The following is a 9,457-nucleotide window of genomic DNA, read 5'->3' as shown; positions in this document are numbered from 1 at the left end:
CCACCAAAATGGATAACCTCACATTCATCCACATTATACTGCATCTGCCAAACATTTGCCCACTCACCCAGCCTATCCAAGTCACCTTGCAGTCTCCTAGCATCCTTCTTACAGGTAACACTGCCCCCCCAGCTTAGTGTCATCCGCAAATTTGGAGATATTGCCTTCAATTCCATCATCCAGATCATTAATATATATTGTAAATAGCTGGGGTCCCAGCACTGAGCCTTGCGGTACCCCACTAGTCACTGCCTTCCATTGTGAAAAGGACCCGTTTACTCCTACTCTTTGCTTCCTGTTTGCCAGCCATTTCTCTATCCACATCAATACTGAACCCCCAATGCCGTGTGCTTTAAGTTTGTCTACTAATCTCTTATGTGGGACCTTGTCGAAAGCCTTCTGGAAGTCCAGATACACCACATCCACTGGTTCTCCCCTATCCACGCTACTAGTGACATCCTCGAAAAATTCTATAAGATTCGTCAGACATGATTTACCTTTTGTAAATCCATGCTGACTTTGTCCAATGATTTCACCACTTTCCAATTGTGCTGCTATCCCATCTTTAATAACTGACTCTAGTAGTTTCCCCACTACCGATGTTAGACTAACTGGTCTGTAATTCCCCGTTTTCTCTCTCCCTCCCTTCTTAAAAAGTGGGGTTACGTTTGGTACCCGCCAACCGTGTGTGTGCGGTTTGTGTATATGTGTGTGTGTGTGTGTGCGTGTGTGTGGTGTGTGTGTGTGTGTATGGTGTGTGAGTGTGCGTGTGTGTGTGTGTGCGCGCATGCGCGTGTGTGTGTGCGTGTGTGTGCGTGTGTGTGTGTGTATGTGTGTGTGCGTGTGTGTGTGTGTGTGTGGTGTGTGCGTGTACGTGTGGTGTGTATGGTGTGTGAGTGGTGTGTGTGTGTGCGTGTGTGTGGTGTGTGTGTGTGTGTGTATGGTGTGCGTGTGCGCATGTGCGTGTGCGCGCGCGGGTGTGTGTGTGCGTGTGTGCGTGTGTGTGTGTGTGCATGTGCGTGCGTGTGTGTGTGCGTGTGTGTGTGCGTGTGTTACCGCATGATGCCGCATGTTGCCACACAGAGTCTTAATCCTCCACTGCTGTCGCCCAACAAAGTCAGCATTCTTTTCTTTCCCTCCAATTTGTTATATTAATACCACAATTTACGATCGCCGGACAACAATATGGGATCTAATAGAACAAATATGGGTAGCAAAATTAAACATACCAGGTTTGCATGTCGCGTTGCATGTTGGATGCATGTTTGCATGGTTCTATGTAGCGCTCTGCTCGCTGTGTCATGTGTTGTAGGGAATTGAGTGCCTGGCCAGCATCCTGAATCTGGCTTCACGCAAGACCGAATCGCACTCATAATAATGGCTCAAACCAGGAGAACACGGTAAGAATATCTCGTATATTAGCGGTGGTTTTCTCAAACCTTCATATAACGGGATAGAACTTCACAGTGTATACTGGAAAACATTCTGTTAGGAGCCACATTTGTCAATGATTCACAGCACTTACACAGTACAGCTCGCGCCACAATGGTTACATGCGGATTTCACGTTTTTGAAATGATGCACATGGCAATTAAACACTTTTGAATTAACGCTCTTAATATGTAAGATGTTGGGTTAAATAGATTACTAACTTGCCCAAATTTCTCATCACTTCCATAATTTGTTGAGTAACCTTTACACCCACGATCTCCCCCCCCCCCCCCCCCCCTCACCGGAGTGAAACCTTTGCTGCGGATATTCGATGGGACAGTGCCCTGAAATGACCAAATATGTGGTTATAATCACGGTTCACAGCTGGCCATTGAGAACGGGTTATCTCCCAACTATCTTGTATGTCCCTTTCAGAAACCCAGCGTCCGTCCATCACCTTCCCAGAGGATTGTGTTTAGATTATTGATTCGCTGTGGATTATGCGATCTCCATGATGTATGCCAGCCTTTACTTGCTTATTAACCATATAACCATATAACAATTACAGCACGGAAACAGGCCATCTCGACCCCTCTAGTCCGTGCCGAACACATAATCTCCCCTAGTCCCATATACCTGCGCTCAGACCATAACCCTCCATTCCTTTCCCATCCATATAACTATCCAATTTATTTTTAAATGATAAAAACGAACCTGCCTCCACCACCTTCACTGGAAGCTCATTCCACACAGCTACCACTCTCTGAGTAAAGAAGTTCCCCCTCATGTTACGCCTAAACTTCAGTCCCTTAATTCTCAAGTCATGTCCCCTTGTTTGAATCTTCCCTACTCTCAGTGGGAAAAGCTTTTCCACGTCAACTCTGTCTATCCCTCTCATCATTTTAAAAACCTCTATCAAGTCCCCCTTAACCTTCTGCGCTCCAAAGAATAAAGCCGTAACTTGTTCAACCTTTCTCTGTAACTTAGTTGCTGAAACCCAGGCAACATTCTAGTAAATCTCCTCTGTACTCTCTCTATTGTGTTGACATCCTTCCTATAATTAGGCGACCAAAATTGTACACCATACTCCAGAATTGGCCTCACCAATGCCTTGTACAATTTTAACATTACATCCCAACTTCTATACTCAATGCTCTGATTTATAAAGGCCAGCACACCAAAAGCTTTCTTTACCACCCTATCTACATGAGATTCCACTTTCATGGAACTGTGCACAGTTATTCCCAGATCCCTCTGTTCACCTACATTCTTCAATTCCCTACCATTTACCATGTACGTCCTATTTTGATTTGTCCTGCCAAGATGTAGCACCTCACACTTATCAGCATTAAACTCCATCTGCCATCTTTCAGCCCACTCTTCCAACTGGCATAAATCTCTCTGTAGACTTTGAAACTCTACTTCATTACCCGCAACCCCACCTATCTTAGTATCATCTGCATACTTACTAATCCAATTTACCACACCATCGTCCAGATCATTGATGTACATGACAAACAACAGTGGACCCAACACAGATCCCTGTGGCACCCCACTCGTCACTGGCCTCCAACCTGACACACAACCATCCACCATTACTCTCTGGCATCTCCCATTCAGCCACTGTTGAATCCATCTTGCTACTCCACCATTAATACCCAACCATTGAACCTTCTTAACCAACCTTCCATGAGGAACCTTGTCAAAGGCCTTACTGAAGTCCATATACACAACATCCACTGCTTTACCCTCATCAATTTCCCGAGTAACATCTTCAAAAAATTCAAGAAGATTAGTTAAACATGACCTTCCAGGCACAAATCCATGTTGACTGTTCCTAATCAGACCCTGTTTATCCAGATGCTTATATATATTATCTCTAAGTATTCTTTCCATTAATTTGCCCACCACTGACGTCAAACTAACAGGTCTATAATTGCTAGGTTTACTCTTAGACCCCTTTTTAAACAATGGAACAATATGCGCAGTACGCCAATCCTCCGGCACTATTCCCGTTTCTAATGACATTTGAAATATTTCTGCCATAGCCCCTGCTATTTCTACACTAACTTCCCTCAATGTCCTAGGGAATATCCTGTCCGGACCTGGAGACTTATCCACTTTTATATTTCTCAAAAGTGTCAGTACTTCCTCTTCTTTGATCCGCATAGTTTCCATAGCTACTCTACTTGTTTCCCTTACCTCGCATAATTCAATATCCTTCTCCTTGGTGAATACCGAAGAAAAGAAACTGTTCAATATACAATTATTCTCGTTTAATTTTCATGAAAGCTACGACCACTGCCCAAATCCTTGGAGGAAATGAGTCAGGGAGCAAAGCTGATACTTGGTAAGCATGTATTTGGATGTTCTATCAACATGCTGGTTCCCCAATCTTGGTATTCCTCTGCTTGCTCACACTGAAGGACAAACATTTAATTCGAAATTACGTTGGAGTTAAGGAAAGAAGTGAGTTGACGGCACAGAAACCGACTGAGTCGCGGTCCCCACCGTGCAGTGTTAGAACTATTTAATCTACTCTACCTGGGTATATACACTAATTTGGAGAACGGTAGATACAACTACGGTGCATAATTGGGATAAGCAGTATCTGACTAAATGGCCCGTGTCTGCAAGAAAGCTACAGTTGGAGACTCTGCGGTAAAATAAGTGGGAACACCGGAGGAGGGTGTCGCAGCTCTTAGAGCGTTTGCCTGACGACACCATAGACCCGGGTAACCTCGCCTGTTGTCTTGTGGACGTTGTGCCTTCTCCCCTTGACCACATATGTCCAGCCCGAAGTTTCCGTAACCTCCACAATGACGAGCAATTTGGACATTGTGCATCATCTGTAAATTCCCACGATTATGCCGCTGAATTGAGAATTGGGGGGAAGGGCTGCAAGTTGATGCAATTTATGGAGAATATAATCAATGTCAGATTAGTGTAAGTAGATGTTTGATGCGATCATAATGTGTGCCTGTTTGAGTAATGCATCTCAACAGATCTGAGTAATATTTGATTATGATGCTTTAAATGCTTCAGATTAATATCATTTTCCGTTTAATTAACTGAATCAATCGAGCAAATGGATATGTTAGCAGTCAACAGCTGCTCTCTAAACTTTATTTACGTCACAGCATAGATGCACGTGTTTGTGCAACAACTTAGTAGTTGAACCATAAACCCTAATTCCGATACAAGAGTAGGAAGGGAAAAAGCACAATGTCCCAAATAACATATTCGTTCCCATATTAACTATATTGTAAATATCGCCCATAACAGAACGAAATTTCCAGAGATAAATAACAACTATATCACCGATTTCCTTCCATTCTCCATTTCGGGATCATTGGGGCCTTCATCACTCTTCTGGTCGCGGAGTTCCCTGCGGTCTCTGGTGACCACCAAAATATGTCTGATCGTAAAAAATATTGAGCAGCAGCATCAATACAAACGGGACATGGGGAATGAGAATACAATGAAGAAACTGAATCTTTGCCCAGGTCTTTGACATCATAATACGTAATTCCATGTGACAAAACTAAGGAGTATTCGCCAATCTGTACCAAGATGTGTACATAAAATACCAGTAAACATTCTTTACACTGCTTAGTGCACCCACCGTGCCCAGAACCACAGCCGCTGTTACCTATACTTCAGCTTAAGGCAACAGATGGCAACAAATCGGTCAAATGTGAAGGAGACGGTGAACCACACAGAACAGTCGGTCACTGCGTAAAGCAGGACGGCGTGGATATGACACAGGGTGATGGACTCCACAATCGGAATCTGTCTCAATATCAGGTCAAAGATAATGACCAGTATATCCGCGGGTCACACAGTTGGAGAGACCGCACTTTCCCCGAGACAGGACCACAAATATCATCAGGTTCACTGTGATGCAAAAATAATGATCATATTACCAGTGCAGGTAGACTGAAATGCTGGAGAAACTCAGCGGGTGAGGCAGCATCTATGGAGCGAAGGAATAGATGACGTTTCGGGTCGAGACCCTTCTTCAGACTGATGTAGGGGTGGGCGGGAAGAAGAAAGGAAGAGGCGGAGACAGTGGGCTGTGGGAGAGCTGGGAAGGGGAGGGGAGGGGAAGGAGGGAGAAATTGGAGAAGTCGATGTTCATACCGCTGGGGTGTAAACTACCAAGCGGAATATGAGGTGCTGCTCACCCAATATTCGGTGCGACTCACCCTGGCCATGGAGGAGGCCCAGGACAGAAAGGTCAGATTCGGAATGGGAGGGGGGGGATGAAGTGCTGAGCCAGCGAGAGATCAGGTTGTATAATGCGGACTGTGCGGATGTGTTGGGCGAAGCGATCAGCAAGCCTGCGCTTGGTCCACCGATGTAGAGCAGTTGACACCTAGAACATCGGATGCAATAGATGAGGTTGGAGGAGGTGCAGGTGAACCTCTGCCTCACCTGGAAAGACTGCTTAAGTCCTTAGATGGAGTCAAAGGGGGATGTAAAGCGACAAGTGTAGCATTTCCTGCGGTTGCAAGGGAAAGTACCAGGGTTGGTTTGGGTGGGAAGGGACGAATTAACCAGGGAGTTACGGAGGGAATGGTCTCTGCGGAAAGCCCAAAGGGGAGGAGATGGGAAGATGTTCTACACTTATACAGCAATGCATAGATGTACCTACTAGAGGAGGGGCAGTGCTGGACCTCCTGTTAGAAATGAGACGGGACAGGTGGCGGAGGTATGCGTTGGGGAGCACTTCGGGTCCAGTGATCACAATACCATTAGTTTCAATATAATTATGTAGAAGGTCAGAACTGGACCTAGGGTTGAGATTTTAGATGGAGAAAGGCTAACTTTGATGAGATGCGAGATGATTTGAAAGGAGTGGACTGGGACATTTTGTTTTATGGGAAAGATGTAGAAGAGAAATGGTGGACATTGAAAGGGGAAATTTTAAGAGTACAGAATCTTTATGTTCCTGTTCGGTTGAAAGGAAACAGTAAAAATTGGAAAGAGCCCTGGTTTTCAAGGGAAATTGGACATCTTGTTCGGAAAAAGAGGGAGATCTACAATAATTATAGGCAGCATGAAGTAAATGAGGTGCTTGTGCAATATAAGGAATGTAAAAAGAATCTTAAGAAAGAAATTAGAAAAGCTAAAAGAAGATATGAGGTTGCTTTGGCAAGTAAGGTGAAAGTAAATCCAAAGGGTTTCTACAGCTATATTAATAGCAAAAGGATAACGAGGGATAAAATTGGTCCATTGGAGAAACAGAGTGGGCAGCTATCTGCAGAGCCAAAAGAGATGGGGGAGATATTGAACAATTTATTTTCTTCGGTATTCACCAAGGAGAAGGATATTTAATTATGTGAGGTAAGGGAAACGAGTAGAGTAGTTATGGATACTATGAGTTTCAAATTAAAAGAAGTACTGACACTTTTGAAAAATATCAAAGTGGATAAGTCTCCAGGTCCTGACAGGATATTCCCTATGACATTGAGGGAAGTTAGTGTAGAAATAGCCGGGGCTATGACAGAAATATTTCAAATGTCATTAGAAACGGGAATAGTGCCGGAGGATTGGCGCACTGCGCATGTTGTTCCATTGTTTAAAAAGGGTTCTAAGAGTAAACCTAGCAATTATAGACCTGTTAGTTTGACGTCAGTGGTGGGCAAATTAAATGGAAAAGATACTTAGAGATAATATATATAAGCATCTGGATAAACAGGGTCTGATTAGGAACAGTCAACATGGATTTGTGCGTGGAAGGTCATGTTTGACTAATCTTCTTGAATTTTTTGAAGAGGTTACTAGGGAAATTGACGAGGGTAAAGCAGTGGATGTTGTCTATATGGACTTTAGTAAGGCCTTTGACAAGGTTCCTCATGGAAGGTTGGTTAAGAAGGTTAAACTGTTGGGTATAAATGCAGGAATAGCAAGATGGATTCAGCAGTGGCTGAATGGGAGAGGCCAGAGGGTAATGGTGGATGGCTGTTTGTCGGGTTGGAGGCAGGTGACTAGTGGGGTGCCTCAGGGATCTGTGTTGGGTCCTTTGTTGTTTGTCATGTACATCAATGATCTGGATGAAGGTGCGGTAAATTGGATTAGTAAGTATGCAGATGATACCAAGATAGATGGTGTTGTGGATAATGAAGAGGATTTCCAAAGTCTACAGAGTGATTTAGGCCATTTGGAAAAATGGGCTGAAAGATGACAGATGGAGTTTAATGCTGATAAATGTGAGGTGTTACACCTTGGCAGGACAAATCAAAATAGGGCGTACATGATAAATGGTAGGGAATTGAAGAATGCAGTTGAACAGAGGGATCTGGGAATAACCGTGCATAGTTCCTTGAAGGTGGAATCTCATATAGATTGGGTGGTAAAGAAAGCTTTTGGTATGCTAGCCTTTATAAATCAGAGCATTGAGTATAGAAGCTGGGATGTAATGTTAAAATTGTACAAGGCATTGGTGAGACCAAATCTGGAGTATGGTGTACAATTTTGGTCGCCCAATTATAGGAAGGATGTCAACAAAATAGAGAGAGTGCAGAGGAGATTTACTAGAATGTTGCCTGGGTTTCAACAACTAAGTTACAGAGATAGGTTGAATAAGTTAGGTCTTTATTCTCTGGAGCGCAGAAGGTTAAGGGGGGACTTGATAGGGGTCTTTAAAATGATGAGAGGGATAGACAGAGTTGATGTGATCAAGCTTTTCCCTTTGAGAATAGGGAAGATTCAAACAAGAGGACATGACTTCAGAATTAAGGGACAGAAGTTTAGGGGTAACATGAGGGGGAACTTCTTTACTCAGAGAGTGGTAGCGGTGTGGAATGAGCTTCCAGTGGAAGTGGTGGCGGCAGGTTCGTTGGTATCATTTAAGAATAAATTGGATAGGCATATGGATGAGAAGGGAATGGAGGGTTATGGTATGAGTGCAGGCAGGTGGGACTAAGGGGAAAAAAGTTGTTCGGCACGGACTTGTAGGGCCGAGATGGCCTGTTTCCGTGCTGTAATTGTTATATGGTTATATGGTTATGTGGCCAGTGGTGGGATACCATTGGAGTTGGCAAAAATGTCGGAGGATTATCTGTTGTATGTGATGGCTGGTTGGGTGGAATGTGAGGACAAGTGGGACTCTGCCCTTGTTACGAGTGGGAGGGGGGGGTGGGGTGAGGGCGGAGCTACGGGGTATAGAAGAGACCCTGGTCTCATCTATAGTTGAAGAGGGGAACGCCCATTCCCTAAAGAATGAGGACATCTCCGATGCCCTGGATTGTAACATCTCATCCTGGGTGCAGATCCGGCGTAGACGGAGGAATTGGGAGTAGGGGATAGATTCTTTACAGGAAGCAGAGTGGGAAGAAGTGTAGTCCAGATATCCATGGGAGTCAGTGGGTTTGTAGAAGATGTCGGTCCGTAGTCTGTTACCTGTGATGGAGATAGTGAGGTCTAGAAACGGTAGGGAGATATCGGAAATGGTCCAGGTGAATTTGATTGCTGGATGGAAGTTAATAGTGAAATGGATGAAGTCAGCAAGTTCTGCATGGGTGCAGGAGGTAGCACCAATGCAGTCATCGAGGTTGCAGAGGTAGAGTTCAGGGATAGGGCAACGGTACACCTCGAACAAGGATTCTTCAATGTACCCTACAAAGAGGCGGGCATAGCTGGGGCCCATGCGCATGCCCTTAGCTATGCCTTGGATTTGGAGGCAATGGGAGGAAAAGATGTTGAAGGTAAGGGCCAGCTCTGCTAGGCGGAGGAGGGTATCGGTAGATGGGGATTGGTTGGTTCTACGGTCAAGGAATAAACTGAGGGCTTTAAGACCCTCCTGGTGTGGGTATGGAGGTGTAGAGTGGCTGGACACTCACTCACTTGTCCAGTCACTCTACACCTCCATCCCCCACCATTATGTGGGTTACATCAGTTAAACGTCATGAACAAGCACACGCTACTTTGATGAAGATCAACAATTTCGAATTGATTCCGAAAAGCAAAGAACAATGTTCTGGGTCTCAACAAAGAAGGAATAATAATACCATATGGATAA

This window comes from Amblyraja radiata, unplaced genomic scaffold (assembly GCF_010909765.2).
Source record: "Amblyraja radiata isolate CabotCenter1 unplaced genomic scaffold, sAmbRad1.1.pri S136, whole genome shotgun sequence".
NCBI classification, from domain to species: domain Eukaryota; kingdom Metazoa; phylum Chordata; class Chondrichthyes; order Rajiformes; family Rajidae; genus Amblyraja; species Amblyraja radiata.
This window is presented reverse-complemented; position numbering follows the sequence as displayed.